The sequence below is a fragment of the Pteropus vampyrus genome, unplaced genomic scaffold (genome assembly GCF_000151845.1).
Source record: "Pteropus vampyrus isolate Shadow unplaced genomic scaffold, Pvam_2.0 Scaffold145, whole genome shotgun sequence".
Classification (NCBI taxonomy): domain Eukaryota; kingdom Metazoa; phylum Chordata; class Mammalia; order Chiroptera; family Pteropodidae; genus Pteropus; species Pteropus vampyrus.
The window spans coordinates 3555225-3561332 of NW_011888926.1; the positions used below are offsets into that span (position 1 = coordinate 3555225).

The following is a 6108-nucleotide window of genomic DNA, read 5'->3' on the forward strand; positions in this document are numbered from 1 at the left end:
GCAGATTCCAGCCCAGCCGATTCCACCCACCATCTCAGGCACACCACACTTAATGTTTACTCTGTGCCGGCTCCACGCCAGGCCTTGGGGACACATAAATAACCAGGCTCCAGATATGCCTGTGAGAAACCCCCTGGGTTGGTGGCCTCACTTTTCCCAGTTGTAGACTGGGAGGTGGCGCCACTTCCCGGCTCCCCCACCGCCAGCCTCAGCGAGGAGCCGCAGCAGTGGGGAGCACAGTAGGAACACGGAGAGCAGGGAGGCTGCACCAGGCCCAGCTGGGGGGCCAGAGTCTGAGACAAGGAAGGAGGGGGAAGCACCTGAGAAGAGGTCCGATAAGTGTGTGTTGGGGGGTCCCATAGGGAAAGGAGCAGAGCCCAGGGCCTGGCGAGGGGAGGAGAAGCAGATGTGCTGCGAGTCGTGAGCAGGTGCAGCCAGGCCGAGGACGTCAGACGCAGTCCCAGCCCCTGGCCCTGGGGCCCTGGGCCTGCTCAGCTGGAAGCCGGGCCCGGACACAGCAGATGGAGTTCGGGGCTGCACCTGAGGACCTAGGAGAGACCCAGAAAGGACTTGCCTGCCCACACCCGTCCTGCTTCCTCATCCGGTGCCCCTCACGCACCTGCCCCAGGGGTGGGAAAGGGCAAAGATCTCCTTCAACTCCCGGTGGAAATCCTCGTGGGGGCTGTTGAAATGGGCTGCAGGAAAGTGACACAGTCCCGTGGGCGGTTTGTGTCTGCAGCAGGTGAGGGAGAGAGAGCTGGACTTTGCAAGGAGGTGTGACAGGAGGCCAGATGGGAGTGGGGAGGGTCTCTTAGGACAGGAAGGGACAAAGGATCTTCACAAATGGCTGAGAAAGTGGCACTGACTTGGAGCCACCAAGCCAGAGTCCTCGCCTTGGTTCTGCTCCACACCAGGTGTGGGGTCTCTATCGAGTTATTCCCCTCTCTGGGCCTTAGTTTCCTCATCTGCGAAATGAGGGGCTCTGACTGCAGGCAGAGGCAGCTGGCCGAAAGCTCACAAAGCATGGGTCAGCAACAGGACCGTTCAGACTTGGCCTTGGCTCGGCGGTCACATTAGGCAGACTCAGTGGTGAGGCGTTTTAATGACACTTGGTGCAGCACAGTCTGCAGTGTGGAAATGTTCTGGCTCCTTCACTCGCCAGCTGTGTGAAGTGGGCAAGGTGCTAAATGTCTCTGTGCCCGTTTCCCCACCTGCAAGAAGAGGACCGTAAGGGCACCCACTTCCTGGAGTGCCGGAACACCCGGAGCTAATGCACGTATGCTGGGCAGGTTGTCAGTGCCCAGAGAGCCGTCCAGGATGCTTTCTAACTGGGGATCCCCAGGACAGCTCCATTTCCAGATATGCGTGCGCCTAACCTGGCCCTCAGGACAGAGATGGGAACAAGCAGAGGAGGGAGGGAAAGTGGGAACCTGTCTGACCCAGAGGTGAGGATCACCTCCGTCTGCCACCACGGTCTCCTGTCCCCAACTGCGGCCATCATGGGGGTCGAGCCACTGGGTCTGGCTTTGTCTGTCTCTCTCCTTGGGCTGGGCAGGGGCTTAGCAGGCAGCAGGACGATGTAAGATGCACTTGGTCCCGGGAGAGGGTGCACAGCCTGAGTTTTTTGGCATGTCACTTAACCTCTCAGGCTTCAGCATACCCTTCTGTAGAATGAGAGGTGACATCAATGGACCCTGTTGTGTTGCTGCTGTGGGTCCTGCAGGAAACTCTGGCCTCTTTGGGGCTCCATCCCATGAGGGAAGTTGGGGAACAAGCACAGGGCAGTCAGACACCTGGGAGTCTGGCGCCACCTGGTGGTCAGAGAGAGTCCCACTGTCCTCTGGGGCTCACATTCGGAACTCTGGGCACCCAGCCTTCTGCAGCCAGCCTTTGTGATGATTTTTCCCCCTAGTCCTTTAACAGCATTCCCATCTCCTTCTGTGTAGCCCTAACCTTCTGCCCTCTTCTCTCATGTCTTGTTGAAAGCCAGTGTCTCACCGAGGATTTATTTATTCACTCAACAAACACTAAAGTTCTCTTGTGTGCCTGGCCCCAGGTGGAGGACCGGGTTGGCGAGATAAATTAGACATGTTCCCTGGCCTGATGGGGAGACACATACAGACCTACAACAGGCTCTGAGCTGTGATTGAGGACAGGCAGAAGGGTAGCTCAGCAGGCTTCATGGGGGAGGTGACATTTGAGAGGCCCTTGGTAGTAATCAGGGCAGGAGCTGTGAGGGGAACAGCATAGGCAGAGTAAGGAGCCCCTGAGCCGAGCCATTGCCGGGGGCATGGTTTCCGCGTGTGTTTTTTCCAACACCACCAAGTAAAAGTCACCTCATTAACACAAACTCAGATGTGGTTAAAGGAGTTTGTTACAAATATCAAGATACCATTATTACTCTTATCGCTTAGGAAATTCCAGGGGTTTTAGGAGCTCTGTGCCACAAACAGAGAAGAATACTAAATATATATATATATATATTTTTTATCATCACAATATTGCAATGGTTAGTAAGGATTGACACTGTCACTCTGGCTGTTAGTGCTGGATGGAGGAGGTGGTAGGGACCCAAGTGAGAGGTGCTGGTGGCCTGATCTGGGAGTGGGGGTGGCGGTGTGCTGGTGACCACAGGGATGGGGAGTCGGGGATGGAACTGAGAGGCATGTGAAAGGAGAGCCAGAAGGAGGGTCTAGGACACCGCTCAGGGCCCGGGAATCTGAATTTTTATATTAAAACTTTGAAAGAATATATAACTTTATTATTAATTTTAAAAATCATACGTTAATTCAAATTAAGCACACAAGGAAAATCATATGATCATCCCGATAGACGCGGAAAAAGCATCTTACAAAGTTCGACACTATGTTATAATAAAAACTCTCAGAAAACTAGGAATAGGAGGAAACTTTCTCAATCTAATAAAAGGTGTCTACGAAAAAATCTATAGCTGGTAAAAATCCGAGTGCTTTCTCCCTAAGATCAGGAAAAGACGAAGATGTCCACTCTCAATAATTACAGTCCTCATAGTCCTGGAGGTCTTAGCCAGAGCAACAAGACAAGAAAAAGAAAAGCATGCAAATTGGAAATAAAGTGAAACTCACTTTATTCACAGACATCATCATCTACATAGAAAACTGGACGGAATCAACAAAAAAGCTAATAGAACTAATAAGTGAGTTTAGTGATATTGTAGGATACAAGGTCAATATAGAAAATCAAATTTAGTTCTATTTAGTAGTCATGAACAGTTAGAAATTAAAAATTTTAAATTCTGCTTATAACAGCAATGAAATACTTAGGTATCACTCCCACGAAGATGTGTAGCAACTCTACCCCCTAAACTGCAGAACATCGCTGAGAGAATTAAACAAAGACTAAATGTTAAATGTTATTAACTGGAAAGTGATAACATTTTCACGGATTGGGAAATTCAATTTTGTTAAGACATCGAGTATTTCCAAACTGAGCTTCAGATTTGACATAATCAGTCAAGTATAAGCAGTCTTTTTATTTATTTATTTATTTTCTTGGTATGAGTTGACAAGATGGATAACTATAAAGGGGGAAAATGAATCTCGATCCCAACCTCAGATTATATACCAAAATTAACTAATAATGAATCATATACCTAAATGGAAGAGCACTTGTTTTTTGAAACCACCATAAAGAAAAGAAAAGAGAAGCCACAGTCTGGAAGAAAAGATTTGCAAAACGTATACCTGATGAAGGGCTTGGAATATAGAATAACAAAAATAAGAAGACATACAACCTGATTTTAAAAATAGGCAAAAGATTTGAAAGCACAGTTTACCAAAGAGGATACACAAATGGCAAATAAGCACATAAAAAGATGCACCATTAGTCACTGGAGAAATAGAAATTGTCTACGTGATATCAGTACACATGCAATAAACAGTTAAAAGGGGAAAGATTGATGATATCGAGTGTTGGCAACAATGTGGAGCAACCGGAACTTTCAAATAGGGTGGATGGAAGTATAAAATAGTCCAGCCATTCTAGAAAAACAGTTTGACAGCTTCTTTTTTGTTATGATAGTTGATATATGATATTATATTAGTTTCAGGTGTACAATATAGTGATTCGACATCTACATATCTTATGAAATGATCACCATGACAATTCTAGTAAACTTCTGTCACCGTACGAAGTTATTACGATGTTATTGACTATATTCCCTATGCTGTGCATTATATCCCGTGAGGCAAGTTTTTTTAAAAGTTGCCGTTTACCCCTCAATGATCTCACTCCAAAGTTTCTACCCACCAGATGTGAACGCTGCTTTCCAGGCGTGCTGCAACAGCGGTGGTCCTGAGATTTCTTTCCACTGAACGCCTGCATAAATCCCTGTTTATCTGCAACACCTTCCTCTTAGTTGGTTTCCGCCTCTTACGGAGAATGCAGGTGCTCACCAAAGTCCATGAGCTCCTCTGCTTCCTTGGAGCTAGGGTAGGTGACCCGGTTCTTTGCACCTATGTTGGGTTACAACACTAGTTCTGGCCAAGGAAATGTGCCTGGAAGGTGTGTTACTTCCATGGGAGTGATGTGCCTTCCTTTCTCTCCCTCTACCCCTGTTCACCAAAAGAATGTTCCTGAGAAGGAGTCCGAGGCCCCAGGGAATGTCAGAAGAACTAGATGGAGGAAATTTAGGTCCTGAACGATGGTGTGGAGCAGCCTCTCCCACTCCCTGCCCTGGCCCCCACTAACCCACACTGGACTCTGAGGTGGTCAGGAAATGAACCTTTAGTGTCTTTAACTGCTGAGACTGCATATGTGCACGCGTGCATGCATGTGTGCGTGCGTGTGGTCTAATAGCTGGGATTACTCACCCTGACTAATACATTGTCATTCTTGCTGAAATAGATTCTCAAACAACTTCTTAATGAAGGGTGTTTAGGAGGTAAATTTCCAAAGCTCTTGCATGGTCTGAAAAATGTCTTTATTTAGCCCTTACATTTGAGTTTGGCTAGTGAGGCTAACCTGCTAGTTGCCTACTTGCTATGAAAGAAACATAGGCGTGATGTCTGGAGCTGTAGCTCTATAATGTGACCATGTGGCAACAATATAAAGTAAAGGCCTGTGAGAGCACAGAAATGCTAGCTCTAATGTCTCTATCTACTGAACAAGCAAGCAATGCTTCCTATGGATGTCTTGTCAGATGAGAAAAGTAGCCTCCTATTTATTTAAGGTACTGTCTGGGTTGTATTTTCTGTTACATAGAACATCTTTAACTGGCCAAGAAGGTATATAATTTCAGGTTAAAAGTAGTTTTCTCTTAGAATTTGAAGATCTTTCTCTTCTGTCTCTGGCCTCTGTTATTGGTGATGCCAGACTGATTCACGTTCTTTGCGATTTTTTTTTTTTTAAACAGAAAGCTTTTAATGTTCTTTTTATCCTTGATATTCAGATATTTCTTAGTGTGTCTAGGCATTAGTTTTTAAGAAATCTATTCTGCTCATCATTTGCCAAGCTTTTCTTTTCTTTTATTATTTATGCCTACAGCACCTGGTCTTCCTAGGTAGTCTCCCATCCAAGTACTAACCAGGCACGACCCTGCTTAGCTTCTGAGATCAAACATCGGGCTTGTTCAGGGTGGCATGGCCGTAGACCATGGACCATGGCTTTACTGGGGCGTGAACCCAGGACCTTCTGCGCATGTAAAGCAGATGTGCTAACCGCTACACTATGGAGCCACATCCAATCTGCCAAGCTTTTCAATTTGATGTCCGCATCTCTGTTCAGCTCTGGGAAATTCCTCTGTACCATTTCCTCTCTCTTGCTCTCCTACCTTCTCTTTCTGAAACTCCTGATAGCAGATGGTGGACCTGGATCCATCTTCATAGCTCTTGTCTCTGCTTTCGTATTCTGCATCTTTCTGTTCTGTGTTCAAAGATCCACTACCTCTTCTATGAATTTTTAAAATTTCAGCAATATCTTTAATAGTTCAAGAATTCTTATTTTCTGGCTGTTTCTGCTCAAGGTGGCAAATTGTACCCCCCCCCCCAAAAAAAAGAATTCTGATTTTCTGATTGCTCTTTTTTCAAAGCTTCTTGTTCATGTTTTGTCCGTGTGGTATCTCTTAAAACA

The 6108-nt window shown here is 46.5% G+C and overlaps 1 pseudogene; it reads right to left on the reverse strand.

Moving 5' to 3' along the window:
• Nucleotides 1-5514: 5514 nt before the first annotated feature.
• Nucleotides 5515-5630, reverse strand: LOC111745069 (annotated as a pseudogene).
• Between the last annotated feature and the right edge of the window lie 478 nt (nucleotides 5631-6108).